Source organism: Macrotis lagotis, chromosome 4 (genome assembly GCF_037893015.1).
Source record: "Macrotis lagotis isolate mMagLag1 chromosome 4, bilby.v1.9.chrom.fasta, whole genome shotgun sequence".
Lineage (NCBI taxonomy): Eukaryota > Metazoa > Chordata > Mammalia > Peramelemorphia > Peramelidae > Macrotis > Macrotis lagotis.
The window spans coordinates 263534539-263560242 of NC_133661.1; the positions used below are offsets into that span (position 1 = coordinate 263534539).

At 36.8% G+C, this 25704-nt stretch overlaps 1 pseudogene; it reads right to left on the minus strand.

Moving 5' to 3' along the window:
- Nucleotides 1-574: 574 nt before the first annotated feature.
- Nucleotides 575-25704, minus strand: part of LOC141522901 (thymidylate synthase pseudogene) — a 44354-nt pseudogene continuing 19224 nt past the window's right edge.

Below are 25704 nucleotides of genomic sequence, written 5' to 3' on the forward strand. Positions count from 1 at the left end.
AGATTTTGTCAACCCCTTTCTGCTTTTGATTTTAAAGGATGTTGACATTGCTGACAGTGAGGTTCATTCAAGTTTTTCAACAGATCCCAAGTTTGACTGGTTTAACCATTATTCGGATAAAATCTTGACCACAGCTGTCCTTTTTGCTCAACATAGTATCTCCAGACCTGGATCAGGGATTCAACCATAAAAAAATATTATAAAGATGAAAATATTAGGGATAGGTAATTATTAAGTGTCTAAGACTGAATTTGGATTCAGGTTCCTCCTGACTCCAGGACTAGTGCTCTATCCACTGCACCACCTAGCTGCCCCAAAAGTATTTTTTTCACTACTATCATTTCTTAACCCTTTCAACATCTTGACATAAAAAGCTCTCCCCTATAACTAGTGCAAGCAAAGCTAACTTGATTTCTTTTTTTTTTTCAGGAATGCAAGAACTGCTTTATTTTAATAATTATAGAAGACATAAATTGTAGCTTTGCTTATAACCATTCCATACATTTGGAATAGTGACATTTATCTTAGAGTGAATTAAATTTTCTTCACTCCTAACCTTTTTTCATGATATCAACTACATCCTGTTTGTCAAAACAATGATGCTTTGCAACAGTCTGTAGACTGTATCCTGGAAAAAAATGTAACACATTTTCATCTGGGTAATAGGCAGCTTTAGACGGCCATCTATCTCCATTTTAATAGCTGGGTGGGTGAGATTGTAGTCTTCAATCAGAAAGTCCTCAGTCTTGAAATCATCAATGGTTTCAACTTTTCAAAGAATTCTTTGGCTAGGAAAAGGTCTTGCTTCTCGCTGAAGCTGAATTTTCAATGGTTCGATATGATTCAAGTATATATGAGCATCTCCCAGAGTGTGTATAAAATCACCTGGCTTCAGGCCTGTGACATGAGCAATCATGTAAGTGAGCAAGGAATAACTGGCAATGTTGAATGGCACCCCAAGGCCCATATCTCCAGACCACTGGTAGAGCTGACAAGAAAGTTCACCATTCAAGACATAGAACTGGCAGAGAGCATGGCATGGAGGCAACGCCATCAGAGGAAGATCTTTAGGATTCCAAGCACACATAATGATCCTTCCGTCATCAGGGTTGGTTTTGACTGTGTCAATGACTTTTTGAAGTTGATCCACTCCTTGTCCAGAATAATCTGTATTCATCTCTTTGTATTCTGCCCCAAAATGTCTCCACTGGAAGCCATACACTGGTCCCAAATCTCCTTCCTCCCTGGTAGTGAACCCCTGCTTGTCCAAAAAGTCTCGAGATCCATTGGCATCCCAGATTTTCACTCCTTTGGCAGATAGCTCCTTAGCATTTGTGGACCCCTTAATAAACCACAACAGTTCCTCCAATACACCCTTCCAGAACACACGCTTAGTTGTCAGCAAAGGGAACTCATCTCGGAGGCCGTAGTGTGCCTGCAGGCCGAAGACGGACAGGGTGCCCACGGTGCGGTCCTCCTTCCTGCAGCCGTCCGGCAGGATGAGCTCCAGCTGCGCCAGGTACTGCTTCTCCCCGTGCGGCCGGAGCTCGGCCCTCGGCTGCGGGGAGCCCGCCGCCGGAATGACTGCGTGGGGAAGAGGGCGGCGGCCACGCTAACTTGATTTCTAAAGGATATGAAATATCCCTATCACTAAAAATACTTTTTTTGCATTAGGCATCCACTTAGGGTCATGATGAAACTATACAAAAATTTTTAAGTCGCAACCTGCAACTTTGACAGAACGTTCATTTGAAGTTGATAACAATATTAAATGTTTTAAAACAAGTACAAATGTCTGCAACTTAAGATGTGAAAAATGTTGAAAGACTGGTAAATCTGGAAGAACATTTGAACTTGACATTTTTTCTTATGATTTTGTACTAAAGAACAGTGTTTTTCCTTGTTATAGCATAGCATCTACTATATCCCTGCCAATTAAAATATTAGGGATAGTGATTTGATCTGTGAATTCAATGGTTTAAGAAACTCCTGCCTGAGGAAACTTCTGCCAATTCCAGAACACTTTTTGGTTCTAGAGAGAGTTACCTAAAACACTGAGAAATTGAATGGCTTCACACAGGATCTAGTATGTGTCACAGGCAAGACTTGATAATTCAGCTTTAAAACTAGTCCCTCTACACCATACTGCCTCTCAAATCAAAATATTATAGAGACCAAAATAAAAGTTGGTTATTTTATCTAGTTTCTCACTTGTTCTTTAGATGTGATTTCAGTTTTCTTTTCCACTTTTTTTATTGACCTATTAACCCATTCAATGAGGCCTGATATTTCCTTTAGGAGATGTTTTTACTTCCTTGTTCTAACATTAAAAGCCGGAATTCCATTTGGGAAGAAATTATAAAAGACTTGATCAATAGCTTCAGAGAACAGAAAGAAGAAATGACTTCCTAAAACCAACTTAATTTGTATTTGAAGTCAATGATTTGTGTTCTTGTGTTAATTGTGGGATCATTAGTAATTGGATTAGCTATTGTTAAACTATTAACATTGATTTCAACACAAAGAAAATCAATATTTGGGCTAAATTTTTAAATATCATGAAATGACCAGTAGCTAAAGTGTTTCTCATTGAATTTTCTTTCAATTGTTATAGAATTTTGAACTAAATTTATTTTAAATTTTTTATTATGAAATTAAAAAATCAGAAGTAAATATAATCATTTAAATATACAAAGGAAAACAGAAAAGAAGATTGTACACAAAACTCTGAATTTCTGTTAAACTAGTTTGTATTTAAAAGTGTATACTACATTTAACACCATGGTAACAAAATTATCTTGTTCATCTATGTTCTCTTATGTGCTTCTTTTTGTTGTCTCCTCTGCATTCTTAAAATGTTAGATGAAAGTATTTTTTTTCCTTTTTGTTTGTTTTTTGGGCTTTTTTTGTAAGTATCTTAGAGATTGTTCTAGGTCAGGTCTGACTGAGGCAGGTCTGGCAGTTCAGGATCAAGATCAGAATGCAAGGAACTGTCCACAGAATACTTAATAGAAGGTAGTTTCCTTAACCATAGCAGGTAAAGGACATTCAGTAATGATACAGCAATTCCCTGCCTTGGTGTTCCCCATGCTAGTCTGCCAGTTAGAAGTTTCAAGTAGGAGCTACTAGTTCCCATTTTTTTTTATATTTGTTCCACTAGAAAGCTATGCCAATGGTTTAAATCTTTTTTTTAATTAAAGATTTTATTTCTTTTGAGTTTTACAATTTTTCCCCTAATCTTACTTCGCTCCCCCATCCCCAACAGAAGGCAATTTGTCAGTCTTTATATTGTTTCCATGTTATACATTGATCCAAATTGAGTGTGATGAGAGAAAATCATATCCTTAAGGAAGAAATATAAAGTATAAGAGATAGAAAGATCAGATAATAAGATATCAGGTTTTTTCCCCCTAAATTTAAGGTAATAGTCCTTGTTCTTTGTTCAAACTCCACAGCTATTTCTCTGGATACAGATGGTATTCTCCATTGCAGAGAGTCCCAAATTGTCCCTGATTGTTACACTGATGGAATGAGCAAGTCCGTCAAGGTTGATCATCACGCCCCTATTGCTGTTAGGGTGTACAGTGTTTTTCTGGTTCTGCTCATCTCACTCAGCATCAGTTCATGCAAATTACTCCAGGCTTCCCTGAATTCCCAACCCTCCTGGTTTCTAATAAAACAATAGTGTTCTATGACATACATATACCACAGTTTGCTAAGCCATTCCCCAATTGAAGGACATTTACTTGATTTCCAATTCTTTGCCACCACAAACAGGGCTGCTATGAATATTTTTGTACAAGTGATGTTTTTACCCTTTTCCATCATCTCTTCAGGGTACAGTCCCAGTAGTGATATTGCTGGATCAAAGGGTATGTACATTTTTTGTTGCCCTTTGGGCATAGTTCCAAATTTCTCTCCAGAAAGGTTGGATGAGTTCACAGTTCCACCAACAATATAATAGTGTCCCAGTTTTCCCACAGCTCTTCCAACAGTGATTGTTATCCTTTCTGGTCATATTGGCCAATCTGAGAGGTGTGAGGTGTTACCTCAGAGAAGCTTTAACTTGCATTTCTCTAATAATTAATGATTTAGAGCAATTTTTCATATGATTATGGATTGCTTTGATCTCCTCATCTATAAATTGTCTTTGCATATCCTTTGACCACTTGTCAATTGGGGATTGTTTTTTTAAACTATGACTCAGTTCTCTGTATATTTTAGAAATGAGTCCTTTGTCAGAAACATTAATTGTAAATATTGTTTCCCAGTTTACTACTTTTTTTTATCTTGGTTACAGTGGTTCTGTCTGTGCAAAAGCTTTTTGATTTAATGTAATTGAAATCATCTAGTTTGTTTTTAGTGATGTTCTCCATCTCTTCCTTAGTCTTAAACTGAAGCAATTTATGTCTTTTGAGGAAAACCAGCCTAGACTAAATGGCAGATAGTGCTTATACTATAGAGGTCTTTAAATCCAATTTCATTTTAAATTAACAAACTGAGAACCAGAGAAGTGAAGCTATTTGCCCAATAAGTGGCAGAGGGTGGTTTTTGAATCTAAACCCTCAGACTCTAAATCCATCCTTCTCCTCCTCTCAAATTCTTTGTTGAGGCACTATTTGTAATGGTGAAATTATAGATTAATTAAGTAATCTAACAAGAAGAATTCACATGTAAATTAAGATTTACAATTCTCTTTTCCCATTCACAATTCTTGGATATAATTAACATAAGAAATAATAATATCCCCATTCTACAGATAAGAAATCAGAGGTTCAGAGGGGTTAAATGACTTGTCCACTATCACATAGAAAGTTTGTGATGACTGAATGTATTACTCTTTAGAGTATTTTTATTGCTGCCAAATTTTTAACATAATTAAAGTTTTTCCGTGATTTTCATAGTGTTCATCTCAGCACAGAGCTGTAGTTAATGTGTAATTAAGGTATCCAAGTTTCAAATAATGGGAATTCTTTAAGTGACAAAATGATCATTATCATGCCTACTTGCCTATTTGTCATCTTCATTTTTGCTAAGTCTAACATCTAAATTTCGTTTCATTTAGGTTACATAGTATGTCAACATTTAGGGTCACATTCCAAGTAAATGCAGGTGGTTTCCTATTGTACCTAGGATCAAAATCAAAATGCTCTGTTTGGTATTCCACCTTAAATACATATGAATTCTCTTTTTTCCAAGGCAAATGGGGTTAAGTGGCCTGCCCAAGGCCACACAGATAGGTAATTATTAAGTGTCTGAGACTGGATTTGAACTTAGGTACTCCTGACTCCAGGGCCAGCATTCTATCCACTGTGCCACCTACCTGCCCCATACATATGAATTCTTTGAAGCAGGAACATGATCCTCCTGGCTATTCCACCAACAAGACATCTCTTGGTTCCAGGGATTTTCTCAGGCTGTTCTTCATTTCTGGAATGCTTTCTCTTCTCCACTAGACCTACTGATATTCATAGGAGTCTTTAAATCCCAACGGAAATCTCATCATTTACAGGAAAACTGTCCTAATCTCTCTTAATTCCAGTGTTTTCCCTTTGTTAATTATTCCTACTTATCCTTTGTGTACCTTACTTTGTTTGCATCCATTTATTGCCCTGAGGGCAGTCTTTGGCCTCTTTTTTATATCCCCAGTTAATTGATATACTTGCTTCAGAAGGATTGTTTGGAAATATCTTAAACATTTTATTTTTTAAAGTATTTAATATTTATTTATTCTCATTTTGTACAAATAATGTTTTTTATACATTAATAAAATACTCTTGTTTAAGAGTAAACAAAATACCCCTTCCCCCCAAAAAATATAGACTCACTTGAGCAATAAAGTAAAGGGGAGAGAAAAAATTAAAATTAAAAAAATAATAGCAATAATTGTAGGTATGGCCAAGTGGTGCAATGGACGGAGCACCAGACTGGGAGCAAGGAGAACCTGAACCCATATCTGCCTCATACACCCAACAATCACCCAGCCGTGTGACATGCAAGCCACCCCAACCCCACTGCCCCGCAAAAACCAAAAAAAAAAAAAAAGACACAAAATAAAATAAAATAGTAATAATAGCAGGGATGGCTGGGTGGCAGACAGAGCATTGGCCCTTGAGCCAGGAGCACCCGGGTCCAAATCCAGCCTCAGACACCCAATGATCACCCTGCTATGTGGCCCCAGGCAGGCCACCCAGCCCCATTTGCCCTGCACCCCCAAAATAATAATAATAATAATAATAATAATAATAATAATAATAATAATGTGCTTCAGTCTTTGTTCCAACACCAACAACTCTGTTGTGGGTGGATCACATTCTTTATGATAAGTCCATCACAAAAGTTACTTCCATATTTTTCCACCATTGCCATTGCTGATCGCAACTCCCTCCTGTCCTATTCCTCCACTACCATGTACTATATTTTCTCTCTCCTTTCACTCTGACTATGATGTAGGGTAGCTGAGTGGCACAGCAGACAGATCCCTGGTCCTGGGACCAAGAGGCCCCAAGCCCCCATACCACCCCTTAGGCCCAGCATCCACCTGGCCCTATGGTCCTGGACAGGCCATCTAATCCCAGCCCCTTGCAAGAAGTAAAAAAAGAAAATGTGTTTATCTGACCATTCTCCCCCCATAGTCCATACTCTCCTCCATCACTCACATCTCCCCATTCCCCCTTCTCCTTCTTACTCCAGATGCCTATACCCTGCCCCATTGAGTATATATGCTGTTTCCTCTCCTAGCCACCTCTGATGAGAACAAAGATTCCTTCATTCCCCCTTGTCTTCCCCCTTCCATATCATTGCAATAGCTCACTGTAATAAAGAAAATCTTATTATATGAAATATCTTGGCCTATTTCCCCCTCCTTTTTTTTTCTCCCATTACATTTCCTTTTTTTCTATTGACTCCATTTTTACACCATATTTTATCTTCAAATTCAGCTTTCTCCTGTGCTTCAACTATAAAAGCTCCTTCTACCTGCTCTATTAACTGAGAAGGTTCATATGAGTATTATCAGTCTCATTTTTCTATGCAGGAATACATGCAGTTCATCATCATTAAGTCCCTCATATTTTCCCCTTCTCCTCCAATCTCTATGCTTCACCCGAGTCCTGTATTTGAAGATCAAACCTTCTGTTCAGCTCTGGCCATTCCAACAGGAACATTTGAAATTCCCCTGGTTCATTGAAAGTCCATCTTTTTCCCTGGAAGAGGACATTCAGTTTTGCTGGGTAGTTGTTTCTCTGTTTGCATTCCAATCTCTTTTGCCTTTCGGTATATTATATCCTAAACCCTACGAGCTTTTAATGTAGTTGCTGCTAAGTCCTGTGTGATCCTGACTGTAGCTCCACAATATTTGAATTGTGTCCTTCTGGCTGCTTGTAATATTTTCTCTTTGACTTGGGAGTTCTGGAACTTGGCTATAATATTCCTAGGGGTTGGTTTTTTGGGATCTCTTTCTCAGGGTGATTGGTGGATTCTCTCCATTTCTATTTTGCCCTCTGCTTCTAGGATATCAGGGCAATTTTCCTATAGTAATTCTTTGAATATGATGTCAGGGCTCTTTTCCTGATCATGACTTTCAGGTATTCCAATAATTTTTAAATTATCTTTCCTAAATCTGTTTTCCATATCAATTGCTTTTTTCAATGAGATGTTTCACATTTTTTTCTAATTTTTCATTTTTTTGGTTTTGAAGTATTGAGTCCTGATTTCTCATAAATTCATCAGTCTCCCTGAGTTCTATTCTTTGTCTGAAGGATTTGTTTTCCTCAGAGAATTTTCTTATCTGTTTTCCATCTGGCCAGTTCTTCTTTTTAAAGCATTCTTCTCCTCAAGAAGTTTTGTGAACTATTTTACCCATTTGACCTAAGCTGTTTTTTAGCATGCTATTTTCTCAGCATTTTTTGGATTTCCTTGACTCTAAGCTGCTGACTTCATTTTCATGTTTTTCCTGCATCTCTCTCATTTCTTTTCCCAGTTTTTCTTCTAACTCCCTCATTTGATTTTCAAAGTCTTTTTTGAGTTCTGTCATAGCCTGAGCCCAATTTCTGTTTTTCTTGGAGTCTTTAGGAGCAGGAGCTTGTGTTTCATCATCTTCAGACTGAGTATATTGATCCTTCTTGGGATCATAGATAATGTATTTCTCAATGGTGTTCCTCTTTTTTATTTCTCTGCTTGCTCATTTTCCCACACTGAGCCTGATTTTGGGGTGCTTCCTGAGCTTTTGGGACACTCCCACAAGGGTCTCAGTGTATGAGGCTCTGTCTTCCCTCCTGGTCTGTGAATGACCATATGCGCCTCTCTCTGCTACATGGCTGAGGTGGAAGGGGGCCCTGCTGTTCTATTGGGGGGGCCTAGACTGCGATCAGGGTCTGAATGTGGTCAGAGCCCCAGAGTCCTGTTCCAGGGGCAGAAGACAGAGCTTGGCAGTCTCTCTTCACTCCCCCTCACTCAGCTCAATGGGCTCATGCCCTGGGGGCTCCTGCTTACCAGCTCCACCTGCTTCTGTTTCCTGGATCTGGAATGCAGTGGCCAAGCTGGTTGCTGTGTGCCCTGAGGGCTGGACTTCTCATGCTCACTCTGGCAGAGGTCCCCCAGCTGTTCCCCCAGTTTGTGCCCTGTGCCCCCTGGGGCATAGCTCAGGAAACTCCCCTGCTGCTGTGAGCCATGGCTCCCAGCACCCTGGAGTTTCCTCCAGGAGGCTGAAGTTCTTTTGCTCTGGTGGGACACCCCTCTGACCCTGGGGAGCAGAGCCTTTCTGCTCTTTCCAGTTTACCTTGAGTAGGAGAACTGCCTCACTGGGTCCCTCTGTGGGTTCTGTCTCTTGAAAATTTAGTTAAAGTCCTTAGTTTCGAAGATTTATGGGAGAGCGCCTAAGACATGATCTGCTCTTGTCTCCATCTTAGTTCGCCCCCCACCTGAAATCTCTCCTTTTTATTTTCTTAATATTTTATTCTTAACTCTATTTTCTTTTTTTCTGCCTTTTACCATTTTATTTGTTTTTCAATTATATACAATACTAATATGTACCAATCATTTTTTGGTAAGGTTTTGAATTTTACAGTTTCCCCCCACCCTCCCTTCCCTCCCCCCCACACAGAAGGCCATCAGATAGTCTCCACATTGCTTCCATGCCATACTTGAATGTAAGTTGAATGTGTTATAAGATTAAACATAAGAGTAAACATAAACCTCCTCCCCTCCAAGATGGTGAGAAACCTCAAGAATAGAGAGGGAAAAAAATTGTACTTCAGTCTGTGTTCAGATTCCAATCACTCTGTCTCTGGGGTGAGTTGCATTCTTTATCACAAGTCCACCAGAGAAGTTGCTTCAATATTTTTTTCCCCACAGTTGCTATTACTAGCTGTACCTCCACTCTATTTCTCCCCACTTTCATTTATTCTATTCTCTCTCTCCTTTCATCATGGCCCTGTCCAAAAGTGTGTTGAATCTGAGTACCCTCTCCCTTGATCTTCCCTCTCTTCTATCAACTATTCCCCCCCCTTCCCTCCCCCCATTCCCCTTTATCCAGACTCTTCTTATTTTTCTCTAGGGTAAGATAGATTTCCTCACCCTATTAAGTGTGTATGTTATTTCCTCTTTGAGCCATTTCTGAGGAGAATGGAGGCTCACTCATTCCCCCTTCCCTTCCTTTCTCCCTTTTTAGTTAATTGAAAAAGCTTTTTCTTGATTCTTTTGTGAAATTTCTTAGCTTCAGGGTGGCTAGGTGGTATAGTGGATGAAAACATCGGCCTTGGAGTCAGGAGTACCTGGGTTCAAATCTGATCTCAGACATTTAATAATTACCTAGCTGTGTGGCCTTGGGCAAAACACTTAACCCCATTTGCCTTGCAAAAAAACCTAAAAAATATTTCTTAGCTTCTTCTTCATCTCCTTTTCCTTCTTCCCAGTACTTTCCTTTATCACCCATTGACTCCATCCTTTTACTATATATTATACCATTATATTCCACTCCTTCCTATGTCCTGTCTATATATATGCTCCTTCTAACCACTCTTATAAATGAGAAAGTTCATATGAGTTATCAATATCTTCTTCCCATGCAGGAATACAAACAGTTCAATATCATTAAGTTCCTCATAGTCAGTCCTTCTCTTCTACTTCCTCTGTGGTTCACCAGAGTCCTGTACTTGGAGATCAAACTTTCTGTTCAGCTCTGGTTGTTTCAGTAGGAAAGTTTGAAAGTCCCATGTTTCATTGAAAGTCCATCTTTTCCCCTGAAAAAGAATATTCAGTTTTGCTGGGTTGTAAACTGAGATCTTTTCCCTCCCGGAATATCATATTCCAATCCCTATGAGCCCTTAATGTAGATGCTGTCAGATCCTGTGTAATCCTGACTATGGAGCCTTGGGAGTTGAATTGTTTGTTTCTGGCAGCTTTTAGAATTTTATCTTTGATTTGGGAGTTTTGGAATTTGGCTATAATATTCCTGGAAGTTTTTCTTTTGGGATACCTTTCAGGAGGTGACTGGTGAATTCTCTCAATTTCTATTTTACCCTCAGCTTCTAGGATCTCAGGGCAATTTTGCTATATTATTTCTTGAAAAATGAAGTCTAGGCTCTTCTCCTGGTCATGGCTTTCAGATAGCACAATAATTCTTAAATTATTTCTTCTGGATCTGTTTTTGAGGTTGGCTGTTTTTCCAAGGATATATTTTACATTTTCTTCTAATTTTTGGCTTTTTGGGAAGAGTTTTATTTCTTCCTGATTTCTTACAAAGTCACCAGCTTCTTTTAGTTCCATTCTGCATTTGAAGGAGTTATTTTCTTCAGAGAGCTTTTTAAATCTCCTTTTCCAGCTGGCCAGTTCTGCTTTTTAAGACATTCTTCTCCTCATTTACCTTTTGTTTTGCTTTTTCCATTAGGCCTAAGCTGTGTTTTAACATATTATTTTCTTCAATATTTTTTGTATATCTTTCACCAAGCTGTTGATTTGGTTTTCATAATTTTTCTGCATTTCTCTCATTTCTCCTCCCAATTTTTCCTCCATCTCCCTTAATTGCTTTTCAAAGTCTTTTTTGAGCTCATCCATAGTCTGAGCCCATTTTCTATTTCTCTTGGAGGTTTTGGATATGGAAGCTTTGATTTTGTCATCATCTGAGTATGTGTTTTGATCTTCCATGGGACTAAAGTAATTCTTTATGGTCAGATTCTTCTTTTTCTGTTGTTTGCTCATTTCCTCATCCCAAAGACAGCACCTCCAAGGCTTTGAGTTTGTTTTTTTGGGGGACGCCCCACTGAGACCTTTATTCCTCCAAAGTCTTATGCTCTCTTGCCTGTGCTTTGATATGTAGACGCCCCCCCCACCCCACACCCCTGTACTTCCCTCCACCCTGGGGCTATAAGGAGGTTCTTGCTTAGTATGGAAACCCAAATTGCAGTCTGGATCTGAGTGTAGGCAAACAGCAGAGTCCTACCCCCAGCAGAGCAGAGAAATTTCTGCAGACTTCCCTTACTGTCTTTGGGGTGCAGGCTGCTTTCTCCAGATTCTCACTGCAGATTCTGTGGCCTGTGCTCCTCACTCTACACTCATTCTTGTGTGGCAGGGTTCTCTCACCGCCACTTCAAGCTGTTACCAGTGATCTCTAGGCTGGGCTAGGCTTCCCTGTGGCTGCAGCATTTTTTCCCCAACCCCCCCCCCCCATCCTGGTGAACCATACCTTTCCCAAGGAACTTCTAAATTATCTTGGACTGGGAAAATGTATCACTCAGTCTTCCTGTGGGTTTTTCCCCTCTATATTTTGGCTAGAGTCATCATTTGTTTGTTTTTTGGAGTTTGGGGGGGGGGGAAGGAGTGCCTAGGAAATGCTGCCTTTACCCCACCATCTTGGCTCCACCCCCCCCCAAGTGGATCCATTTTCTTTGTCAAAATGCATTTCAACTTTCAAATAGGAAATACTTATTTCAGCTATTTTATCAGAAGGAAACATTATATTCATTCAAAATGCCAAATATTTTATTTCTTCTTTGTGCTAGAAATGGTTTATAAAAATATTTGTGCAGTTAAGATAACAAATATTTCTAAAAATACCAATATAGGTAGGAAACATTCTAACATGAATTTTAATCAGAGTAGTCAAAGAGTTAGAATGATGCATTATGGACATATGAATTATCAGTCTGCTTCCAGGGGTCATTGTCCCTTCCTCACTTATCTTCTCCATCATGGAAACTTTCTTTTCTGATATTTGATATTTTTATTTTTTCCAACTTGCAGCAGTAGTTTTCAATAATCATTTTTTGTAAGGTTTTGAGTTTCACATTTTCCTCCCTCCCTACCCTCCCCTTTCCCCTGACAGAAAGCAATCTAATATAGGCTAATATAGCCTCTATTAATCATGTTGAGAAAAAAGAATCAAATCAAAATGGGAAAAAACATAATACATAAGACAACTTTTAAAAATTGAAAATAATAAGCTTGGGTCTGCATTTAAACTTAATTATTTCCTTCTCTTTGATTATTTTACTGCTGAAATGAACAAGTCCATCATAGTTGATCATCACACAATGTTGTTGTTAGTGTGTATAATGTACTTTTGCCTCTGCTCACTTCATTCAGCATCAGTTTCCAGGCTAGTCTGAAGTTTCTTATAGAACAAGCAAGTAGTGTTCCATCATATTCATATATAGCAATTTGTTCAGTCACTTCCCAGTTGATGGGTATCTCCTCAATTTCCTATTCTTTGCCACTATGAAAAAAGCTGCTATAAATATTTTTGTACATGTGGGATTTTTTACCGCTTTTGGTGATATCTTTGGGATACAGATCTAATAGTGGTATTGCTGGTTCAAAGGGTATGTACAGTTTTACTGCTCTTTGGGTATAATACCAAATTGCTCTCCAGAAAGTTTGAATCACTAGAGTTGTAAAGAAAGTGATAGTTTGCTTTAATAGAAACAGTTTTCTCACCTAAATGTTCCCTATAGGAATGAATAACAGTCCATTTTCCTTTCCTTAAAATGACAGAATCAGAGTTTTGTAAAAGAAAAAACTATTCTGTTAGTGCTATGAAGGAAAAATGGGAAGAAGGATGAATAAAGTAAAAAAGACTTAAAAAGAGGGTATTGAAATAGTTCGAGGGGGATGTTAAAAAAGAAGAGGTCCAAAGCCACTTAACTCCATTGCCTTGCAAAAAAAAAAAGAAGAAAAGAAAAAGAAAGAAACAAAGTCTGAAAGTATTTTCTTTACCAAAAAAGCCCCCCATACAATTTGAATTAAAAAGATCCACCCAGACTTAAAATGAGAAACTCTAGCAAAATCTATTAAGCTTTAATTGAACAGAATAGAGTAAATGCAGCAAATCATGATTTTAGATGGTAAATATGATAAACAATAAATAGAGAAATTCCAATATATTTCAAACCATCAGAGTCAATATCAATATCATTCTTAACACATCCCAAATTTATGGGATGCCTTAAAAATATAGAGCCTTCAAAAATAGAGAAAAGCAGAAATATTAAATATGTTATTTATTGGTTGCAATGAAACAAAAAGTATATTAAAGCATTACCATAATTCTAAAGAACTAGTGGAACAAAGAAATAATTGCAGAAATGATAAAAAAATTTCATAAAAGAAAATGACATTAATGAAATGGCATATCACAATTTATATGATATAGCAAAAGCAGTTCTTACTGGAACTTATATTCTCTCCAAAACCTTTTGTTAACAAAAGAAAGAATGAATCAATGAATTCAGCACACAATTAAAAAAAAACTTGAATGACAAGAAGAAAAATTCTCAACTAAGAAACAGAAGAGAAATTCTGAATGCTAAAGAAAAGATTTGTAAAATTAAAAGCATAAAGCCCATTAAACTGATAAATAAAACCAGGAGCTGATTTTTTAAAATGATATCTTTTGTTTTTAGTTTTTTGCAAAGGCAAATGGGGTTTCCCAAGGACACACAGCTAGGTAATTATTAAGTGTCTGAGGCTGGATTTGAACTCAGGTACTCCTGACTCTAGAGCCAGTGCTCAATCCACTGCATCACCTCCAAAATGATCTTTTTTAATTCAGCAAAAAAAAATCACCCTTTCTCCCTTCCATCCCAACCCTCTCCTTGAGAATAAAAGAAAACAAAAATCCCTGTTAAAATATGTATATTCAAGGAAAACATTTTTGTACTGATCTTGTCCCCCAATAATATCTTATTTTACAAGCTAAATCGTCATTTTTCTAATCTTCTATTTTTCTTTTTCTTTGTTTTTGCAAGGCATGGGTTTAGCGACTTGCCCAAGGTCACACAGCTAGTGAGTATCAAGTGTCTGAAGTCAAATTTGAACTCAGATTCTCCTGACTCCAGAGCTGATCCCCCTATCTACTGCTTCACATAACTGTCCTCAATCTTCTATTTTTTTTTTTTAGATTTTCTAAGGCAATGGGGTTAAGTAGCTTGCCCAAGGCCACATGGCTAGGTAATTATTTAGTGTCTGAGGCCGCATTTGAACTCAGGTACTCCTGACTCCAAGGCCAGTACTCTATCCACTGCGCCACCTAGCCACCCCCAATCTTCTATTTTTCTATAAAACATGGGTATCATTAGTCTTCTAGAGTTATAATTGGTCATTATTCTAATTAGTGTAGCTAATTCTTTCAAACTTTTTAATTTTGTTGGATTTTATAAATTGTTCAGGAGGTAGAGTTTTTTTAAACTAATAAAGATAAACAACTAGCAAGGCTGATGTCTTTAAAAGGGAGAAGGAAACAAAATTGTTTATATTAAAATTAAAAAAGGAGAACTCACAGTGTTTGAAGAGAAAATAACGGAAATTATCAGAATCCTTTTTGTCCAATTATATATTCAAAAACTGATAATTTAGAGAATATGAATGAACATTCACATAATTAAAATACTCAAGTTATCTAAAAAAGGGAAGGAAATATGTCTAATAGTACCAGATCTCAAATTATATTATAAAGAAGTAATAATCAATAAAAATAATTTTGGGGAGAGAGAGGGGGGTGGAAGGAATCAGTACAATAGATTAGGTACACAACATTCAGAAGTAAATCAACATAATAGCATTGTTATTGTTTGTTCTTTGAGTTCAAAGGGTGATTTGATGATCACAGGGTGATTTCTTTTTAGGTTTTTTTTTTGCAAGGCAAATGGGGTTAAGTGGCTTGCCCAAGGCCACACAGTCAGGATTTGAACCCAGGTACTCCTAACTCCAGGGCCGGTGCTTTATCCACTGTGCCACCTACCTGCCCCCATCACAGGGTGATTTCTTCACTACTACATGAATGGGATTTAAGTGAGGCAGAGTTGCACAAAGTCACCAGTCTCCCTCTCTCTTCCAGAGTCATTGAAGTCCAATATCAAGACAAAAGTCAAGATGAGTGGTGAAAGCTTGGAATGCAGTGGATGACCTTGACATCTTTGATATCCGACCAAATTCCAATGACTCAATAGCACCTGCTTCAGCCAACTCCATAGCTGTTAGAACAAATTATTCTCACCTACCCTTTCTGCCAGAAGAAATCTTCACATGCTTGGGGTAGACATCCCCTTAACTTCCCAACAAGTTTGAGAACTGCTGGCTACCTGGTTTAGCCTGTCTTCCAAGATGGTTTTTTTTTTGGGGGGGGGGATTGGGGTGGATACTGTATATGCTATAGCTATATCACACCACAGGTGTCAGATCTTCCTGAACACTCCATATAATGACAGAGCATTTGATAAACTTAAATAGCCCAGTTATGAACCTGTTGGGGAAATTGGAAATCAATCTTCCTGACATTAGGTTTATACTGACAGTTCATATCAAATGTATACATGATCCAAATTTTAAAAATCATATTATACTTTCAGATGTGCAGGTAGGGGAAGAGTTAATAACTAACCAAGAGATAGAGAGGATTATAAAATGTTTCAATTAAACACAATTTAAAAGACTTTTACACAAAAAATTAAATGGAGTTGAAATTAGAAGAGAAAAAAATTTCTTAATTAAGGTCTCATGTCTCAGATATATAAAGAATTTACATTTATAAAATTAAGAGCTGTTCCTCAATAGGAAAGCAAGTCATGTTAACAAGTATTTATTAAGCATCTATTTTGTGCTAAGCACCGTGATAAGTGCTAGGAATGCAGAAAAACCCCAAATCAGTCCCTATCTTCAAGGGCCCACAGTATAATGGGGGGAGACCAAATGCAAATGTCTACACAGCAATAAGATATTAAAGAGGACAAATTGGAGTTAATCTCAGAGTGAAGGCACTAACATTTGGGGGGGGGGGTCAATCTTTTTTTTAATTAAAGATTTTTATTTATTTTGAGTTTTACAATTTTCCCCCATCTCACTTCCCTCCCCGCAACTGAAAGCAATTTGTCAGTCTTTACATTGTTTCCGTGTTGTACATTGATACAAACTGAATGTGATGAGAGAAAAAGAAGAAACAAAGTATAAGAGATAACAACATCAGACAATAAGATAACTGTTTTTTTCCTAAATTAAAAGGAATAGTCCTTGAACTTTGTTCAAACTCCACAGCTCCTTATCTGGATACAGATGGTACTCTCCTTTGTAGACAGCCCAAAATTGTCCCTGATCGTTGCACTGATGGAATGAGCAAGTCCATCAAGGTTGATCATCATCCCCATGTTGCTGTTAGGGTGTACAGTATTTTTCTGGTTCTGCTCATCTCACTCAGCATCATTTCATGCAAATCCCTCCAGGCTTCCCTGAATTACCAACCCTCCTGCTTTCTAATATAACAATAGTGTTCCATGACATACATATACCACAGTTTGCTAAGCCATTCTCCAATTGAAGGACATTTACTTGATTTCCAATTCTTTGCCACCACAAACAGGGCTGCTATGAATATTTTTGTACAAGTGATGTTTTTACCCTTTTTCATCATCTCTTCAGGGTATAGACCCAGTAGTGGCATTGCTGTATCAAAGGGTATGCACATTTTTGTTGCCTTTAGGCATAATTCCAAATTTCTCTCCAGAAAGGTTGGATGAGTTCACAGCTCCACCAACAATGTAATAGTGTCCCAGATTTCCCACAACCCTTCCAACAGTGATTGTTACCCTTTCTGGTCATATTGGCCAGTCTGAGAGGTGTGAAGTGGTACCTCAGAGAAGCTTTAATTTGCATTTCTCTAATAAGTAATGATTTAGAGCAATTATTCATGTGACTATGGATTGCTTTGATCTCCTCATCTGTAAATTACCTTCGCATATCCTTTGACCATTTGTCGACTGGAGAATGACTTTTTTTAAATATGACTCAGTTCTCTGTATATTTTAGAAATAAGTCCTTTGTCAGAAACATTAGTTGTAAAGAATATTTACAAGTTTACTACATTTCTTTTGATCTTGATTGCAGTGGCTTTATCTGTGCAAAGACTTTTTAATTTAATATAATCAAAATCATCTAGTATGTTTTTAGTGATGTTCTCCATCTCTTCCTTAGTCATAAACTGATTCCCTTTCCACAGATCTGACAGGTAAACTAGTCCTTGATCTTCTAATTTGCTTATAGTGTTGTTTTTTTGTATCTAAATCCTGTATCCATTGGGATCTTATCTTGGAGTAGGGTGTGAGGTGTTGGTCTAATCTAAGTTTTGAAGACACTAACATTAAGGTGAACCAGAAAGTGCTTCTTGTAACAGGTGGAACATGAAGGAAGCCAGGGAGTTCAGAAGGTGGCAGTGAAGGGAAAGAAAATCGGGGATGTGTGGGGGGGGGGTATTCAGTGAGTATGCCCTGTCAGGAGATGGAATGTTTTATACAAAAAATAGCAAGGAACTTGGAGTTATTAGATCCTAAAGGACATGGAAAGGAATAAAGCGTAAGACAAGAAAAGATAATAAAAGATGAGATTATGAAAGGGTTTGAAGACTGAATTGTGAATTTCATATTTGATCCTGAAAATAATGGGGAATCACTAAGCATTGAATAGGAGCATGAAAGAGTCAGATCTTTTCTTTAGGAAGATAACTTTGATAGCTATGTGGAAGATGAAGAAACTTGGGGCAGGAAGACCAATCAGAAAGTTATTGTATTAGTTCAGGCAAAGAGTGATGAAGGTTTGCCTCCACTGTTAACAGTAGCAGTGGGTATATTCAAGAGATGTAATGAATATTAGCAAATCTTGGCAACAGATTGAATAGAGTAATGAGAGTTTGAGGAAGATAGCACTTAGATTTTGAATCTACATGATTAGGAGGATAACAGTAATAAGAAAATGAGGAAACAAAGAAAGTTTTAGGGGGAAGATGAGTGCAAAATATATAAGCAGACAGTTTTCAAAGGAAGAAATATAATCTCTCTACAACCATATGAAAAAATTCCCTAAATTGCAGGAGAAATATAAATTAAAACACTCTGGAAATTCCTGCAAACACCTATCAGACTGACAAAAATGTCAAAATGGGAAAATGAAAAATTTCTGAAGGACTGTATAAAATATGATGAACTGGTTCAATATGCTGAAAAGAATAGAAGAATGGGAGTCAGTGGATGTGAGTTCTTTAGTCTCTGTTATTCTGTTAAACTATTTGTCCTTGATAATTTAGCTTCCTTGGAGTTCATCAAATGTAAGAGTATGTTCCTTTCCAACTCTGGGGAAATTTTCAGTATACAATGGGCAAGTTAATTTTTTTTTCTTTTAAAAAATGTATTTTTAGAATTTTTATTTGTTTAACTTAAATAGAAAAATTTAAAAAAATCTCCATGCACATAGGACAATATAAAGAGAGGATCTGATATAAAATCATGAATTTCTATGTCAGACTATTTACTTTAAAAATCCTATAATAATTTTATTTTTCTTCCTTAAGTATATGATTTCTCTCTCATCACATTCAACTTAGATAAATGTTTACCATGGAAACAATGTAAAGACTAACAGACTACCTTCTGGGGTGGGGGAGGGAAGAAAGTTTAAGGGAAAAATTGTAAAATTCAAAATAAATAAAATCTTTCTTTCATTTAAAAAAACCCTATAATAAATACTACACATTATTTTTGAAGTGACCCCACTTTTCTGTGCTCCCTTCTAAATTTTCTTTGGACAAAATTTGAAACAAAGATATTTCTTGAAATGGCATATTAAAAACAGTAGTTACAGGGCAGCTAGGTGGCACAGTGGGTGGAGCACTGACCCTGGAGTCAGGAGTACCTGAGTTCAAATGCGGCCTGAGACACTTAGTAATTACCTAGCTATGTGGACTTGGGCAAGCCACTTAACCCCATTTGCCTTACAAAAACCTAAAAAAAACCATACTTCTTTAAATAATGCCATAAAACAATTCCTTAAGTGATAGAACCCACAAAAAGGTGGGGTAAAATAATTTTCCAAAGATAACTAAGAAGGTCAGCAGGAGGGGCACCTAGGTGGCACAGTGGATAGAGCACCAGTCCTGGAGTCAGGAGGACCTGAATTCAAATCCAGTCTCAGTCACTTAATAATTAACTAGTTGTGTGACCTTGGACAAGTCACTTAACCCATTGCCTTGAAAAAATCAAAAGTTAAAGAAAAAAAAGGTCAGTAGGAATGATCTATCACACCAGGGTGAGAGTAGAAAGCAGTCCACTCAGGCCCAAGAGTGGAACTTGGGAGACACTGAATCAACAGCAGTAGCAGTTATTTCCAGAATTCACAACCCACAAGGTGGTGGTGGGGGCAATGCGTGAGTTCAAACAACTGAGCAGAAAAAAATTACAGGGATATATTTGCTGGCCCTGGGGTCAGAACTCTGTAGCTTTGCTCATACTCAGATCCAGGTGAAAGTCCTGGGTGCAATCTCGGAGTGAGAAAGAGCACTAACCCTCCTGAGCTTGCAGTTGCAGTGGCAGAGACCCTCATCACAGTTCCAGGGTAGAAAACAGTGCTTGTTGTTGCTCAGAGACCAGAGCTCAGGTGAGGAGAATAGTAAATGCACCTCTTCTTACATCATACCACCTAATAGTATCTCTCAAAACAGCTACACAAACTCCTTGAAGTTTGAGACAGTGTTCTCTCCATGCTGGAAGCAGAGCCTCACTTTAACAATGAAAAATAAATTAAGATACAGACTTGAAAATGAGCAGACAACAGAAAAAATTCTGATCAGAGAGAGTTACTATGGTGACAAGAAAGATCAAAACAAACACTCAGAAGAAGACAACAAAGTCAAGGCTCCAATATTCAGTCTCCAAAGTCTCCAAAAAAAAAATTAATTGATCTCAGGCCAAGGAGGAGATCAAAAGAGATTTTGAAAATCAAGTAAGATAGGTAGAAGAAAAACTGGGAAGAGACATGAAAGTAATACAAGAAAGTCAAGTAGAAAGAATCCACACACAAATTACTTAAGAAAATAGTACCTTTCAAAAACAGAATAGGTCAAAAGGTACAAAAGGTACAAAAAGCCAATGAGTAGAAGGATAACTTGAAAAACAAAATTGGCCAAACATTAAAAAAGGCTTCAAAATTCATTAAGGGGAAAAAACGCCTTAAAAATTTGAATTAGTCAAATGAAAAGGAAAAAAAGCAAGCACCTTCCCTGGACACTCCCCCAAACTCCTCCAAACACCTTTAAATGATAAATAACTAAATGGAAAAGGATGTACAAATGCTCACTGAAGAAAATCATCCCTTAAAAATGGGAATCGAACAAATGGAAGCTAATGACTTTATAAAAAGTTACGAAACAAAATAAAACCAAAATAATTTTTCAAAATGGAGGACTTTGTGGAATATCTTATTGCAAAAACAACAGACCTTGAAAATAGATCAAGAGAGATACATTTAAAATTATTGAACTACCTGAAAGCCATGATTAGAAAAAGAACCTAGTCGTCACCTTTCAAGAAATTATCAAGGAAAACTGCACTGATATTCTATTAATAATAATAATAATGATGCTTTGTCCTTCATTTTTGAAGAAGACCACAACATCAGGCAGGTGATACCATAATAAAGTGAATTGGATTTGTGTGAGGGGTTGCTGGGCTAAGTCATCAGCCTCACTTTCTCCTCCAGAGTCACCTGTGTCCAGTGGTCAGATATGAATCAAGACAACTGGAGATGGCCCTGGATGAGAGGCAATAAGAAGCAATAAATGACTTGCCCAAATTCACACAGCTGGTGAGGCTGGATTCAAACTTCCATTTTCCTGACTCCAAGGCCAGTGCTCCATCCACTGCACCACAGAACAGTAAAATAGAAAGTGAAAGAAACTATCAGTCACCTCTTGAAAGAGATCCCCAAATGAAAATTTTCTGGAATATTATGGTCAAATTCCAGAGGTCCCAGAGGAAAAAAAAATATTATAAGCAACCAGAAAGAAATAATTTGAGTAACCAGTGTCAGGATAACACAAGATTTAGCAGCTTCTACATTAAAGGATTAAAGGATTTATACTATGATACTCTGGAGGGCAAAAGAGCTTGCCATACAACCAAGAATCAACAACCCAGCAAGAGATCAACTTTCAGTAAAATAGGAGACTTTCAAATTTTCTTCATGAAAAGGCAAGAGCTAAACCAGTGAACCATAAAATGGTAACCAGGAAAGGGAAAACATAAGGGATTAAATAAGTTTAAGTTGTTTATATTCCTACATGGGAAGAGAATACTGATGATTCATAAAAACATTATTATTATTATTATTATTATTATTATTATTATTATAGCAGTTAAGAGTATATTTAGACAGAAGGCATGGTGTAAATTTAATATGAGGGAATGATATCTAAGGACAAAAGTGGAAGGAAGGGGTAAAATGGAGCAGATTATCTCATAAAATAGGAAAGAAAAAGTTTTTAGCATGGAAAGGGAATATGGGGAATGCGGGGATGGACATGGGAGTGAGGGAACCTTAATCTCATCAGATAGCTCAAAGAGGAAACTGCATACAGACTCAGTTTAGTATAGAAATTCCCAATTGATCAGTGATCAACTGATTTAGTTTTCAGATGAAATTAACAACACTACTTATAGTCATAAGAAAAAATGCTCTAAATCACAAATGATTGGAGAAATGCAAATTAAAACAACTGAGGTATTTCACACCTATGAGATTGATTAATGAAACAGAAAAGGAAAATGATAAATGTTGGGAGGGGGGAATATGGGAAAAATGAGACATTAATTCATTCTTGGTGGAGTTGTGAACTGATACAACTATTCTTATAGAGCAATTAGAAACAATGCCCTAGGGGCAATCAAACTATGTATACTTTTTGATCCAGCAAGACTACTACTACTACTCGGTATGCATCCCAAGAAATCATAAAAAAAAATGGAAAGGGACCTGTGTGTACAAAAATATAGTAGCATTTTTTGTGATGGCAAAGAATTGGAAATTGAGGGAATGTCCCTCTACTGGGTAATGACTGAATGAATTGTGGAATATGACTGTAATGGAGTGCTATTGTGCTATGAGAAATGATGAACAGGTGGATTTCAAAAAAACCTGGAAACTGATGCTATGTGAAGTATGAATTGATGCTAAGTGAAGTAAACCGAACCAGGAGAACATTGTACTAGTAACAGCAACATTGTGTGATGCTCAGCTGTGATAGACTTAGCTCTTCTCAGCAATACAGTGATCAAAGACAATTCCAAAAGACTTGTGGTGGAAAATACCATCTACATGGATTCTAAATGTACATCAAAGCATACTATTTTTCACTATAAAACCTTCATCAGATTACTTGATGCCTCTGGGAGGGGAAAGGGAACAGAGGGAAATAGAAAATTTTGAAATTCAAAATTTTACAAAAATGAATATCGAAAATTATATGTGGAATTGGGGAAAAATAAAATTCAATTAAGATAAAAAAGAAATAATGAGCAAGATGTTCTCAGAAAAAAAACTAGAAAAACTTGCATGAGCTGCTATGAAGTGAAATGTACTTCCTACAAAATAGCAGCAATTTTTGTAAGATGATCAGTTCTGAATGACTTAGCTATTCTCAGCAATACAATAATTCAAGACAGCTCAAAAGAATTTGGGATTAAAAATATGTTGTCCATTCCCCTGACAAGGAACTGATGATGTCTGAATAAGATTGAAGTATATTTTTTAACTTTAATTTTCCTGAATTTTGTTTTATTAGTCTGTTTTCTTTAATACATGACTAATATGGAAATATTTTGTATGACCATATATATGTATAACCCATGTTAAATTGCTTGCCTTCTCAATGAGGGGAATGGGGAGGAAGAAGGGAAAGAATTCGGAACTCCAAGTTTCAAAAATGAATGTTAAAATTGTTTTTACATGTATTTAAGGAAGAATAAAACACTAAACAAAAAATCAAGACTGTGAAAGAACATTATTAGAAAGACACACTTAGGAAACATTGGCTAAGGCACCTTGTGCCTCAGATAATACAGCTCTCCAAAGTATTTCCACTTTTCCTAATATTCTGGCACTGCTCATCTTTTCCAGTTCCAAGCAGGACTTGTCCTTGAGAAGCACAGCATTTCTGATAGGTCTCTGGACTGGATTTCCTCAGCTTTTTTTTTTTCTTTCTGGACAATTATAGTCTCCACTGATTCTAGTTTTTTACTTAGTTGAAATTTTTGGAGGGAATAATGATTTTCTCTTTCAGAAAAAAAAAAAGAACTCTTATTCTAGAATGAACAGAAGTCTCCCTAGTTCTAGTCCAAAGTTTCATCTTTGTCACTTCCCAGACAGGAGGTCAAGAACAGGGTCATCTTAGCAAGTTAATAGTCTTAGGTTTAGACTTCCTTTTTAAAATTCATTTGGTATAGGGCTTAACAATTTTGGTGAGAGACCTCACCTCAACTTATGGTGATTATTCAGTAGATTTTCTGTCTTGGCTAGCTAGATGAGTAGGTGTGGCTCACAGTTTTGAGATTCCAATTTAAAACAGAGAAGTATGCAGTGATGAAACTGTAGTACAAATCCATCCTAACTATCTGTATGAAATATACTTTTTTTGAGTTTATTTCAAATCACCATTTCCTAGAGAATGGATGTTTAGCATGGCTACCAAGAGATAAAACTCATAATCTTAGATTCTTTGGGAATTTAGCTTAATCCAGATTTATTTCATCACTTAATGAAAATGCTGATGATATAAATACAAATTATTCCAATGTGGAAGAAAAGAAGAAACTTTCTAGTAATTAAACTAGAAATAAGGAACTCATTTAACAAATAAGACTTTGTTTATAATATGTAAATAAATATAAAATAAAAATAAGAAACATTGACTTGGATGACTGGAAATAGATTTGGAAGAATTGACCCCTTTAAAGGAGTAGGTTAGACATAAGGGGTAATGGAGTAGCATTTTATATAAAAAGAGTTACATACCATGTAAGGAAATCCATGAATAAGGGCAAAACATGATAAAGCATTTTTAGGTTTTAATCAATGGAGGTAAAAATAGAAGCAGTAGTCTTCCAAGAATAAATTAGAAACCCTCTAGATAGTAGGATGAAATGAATGATGAGTTCAGGAAATAGATCAGAAACCTCTACTGAAGTCATGATATGGTATTGGTGGGGATCTTCAGCTACCTACACATTTATTAACATGCTTCTCTGTCAAATGAAGTTGTTAAAATTTTTATTTGCCTTAATGATCATTTAGTTCTTCTAAATTTTGAAAAGGGAATTGCTATCTTAACCCAATTCTGACAAAAAAGGAGAAAACAGTTTCTGAAATAAGGAACTGGGAAAGGAAGTGAATATTTCATCTTAATGAAGTTAAGCTTTAGTACATTTACTAAATGTCTAAGGGCATAAACTTTAATAACTTAAAATAGCACTAAGACCTTTGGGATACTCTTTATAATACATTCTAGATTTTGGAAAAGTCGATTTTAAAGAGTTCAGAAATATGTGGATGGTTCCATGCCATAAAATTTAACAGCATAAGAAGGGCAGAGTGTTCTCAAAAATACTCTAATAACACAAACAGAAATAATTACAAAGAAGAAGAAAAATGAGAAACTGTCTAATTAGGCCAATGAGTATCAACTAAATTAAAATTTTATAAAACATTTAGAGGATTGAAGCAGAGCAAGAAATTTAGGATGAATATAAAAGAACGGGATTTTCCTGTTGCCCTATGCTAAGGATAACAAAAAGGGCTTTTAAAGAAAGTAATGTTAAGGACAAGAGAAAACAAAGAAAGGGTAAGATTAATACTCTGTATCTAAGAGATAATAGTAATGACTGGTAAATATGAAATATTTAACTCCTATTTAATTTGGGAGGGGGGAATCCACTCCATGAAATTGCAAAACGTAAGGATTTTGTAAACTTCCATTTATAAATAAATTTAATGGAATGCTCTTTTCTGATTTAGAGTGACCTATTTGCATATGAAAGATTCAGGAAATTTGACTAAGGATTAGCAGAAACAAGCACTTGCCTCTGGAAATAGGTTTGGTAGGAGATTAAAAGCCCAGGAATAATACATCTTCCGGTGGAGTGCAGCAAGGATGGAAAGTATTTTTCCCTCCTCCAGTTCCTTTCCCACCCTGCCTCTGTCCCTCAGAGCACGAATAATGGCATCTTGCAGCAGAAAACACATAGCAGGTCTACAGATGTGGAATCAACTTGAGTAGGTTAGAATCCAATGTTTGGAACTAGGATCCTGCTTGGGAGATGGCAGACTCCCCCCAGAGCCAAGACTCCTGCTGGTTTTAGGATGTGATGACTAAGTCATTCTGTGTTGGCTGGGTCCAAGGTC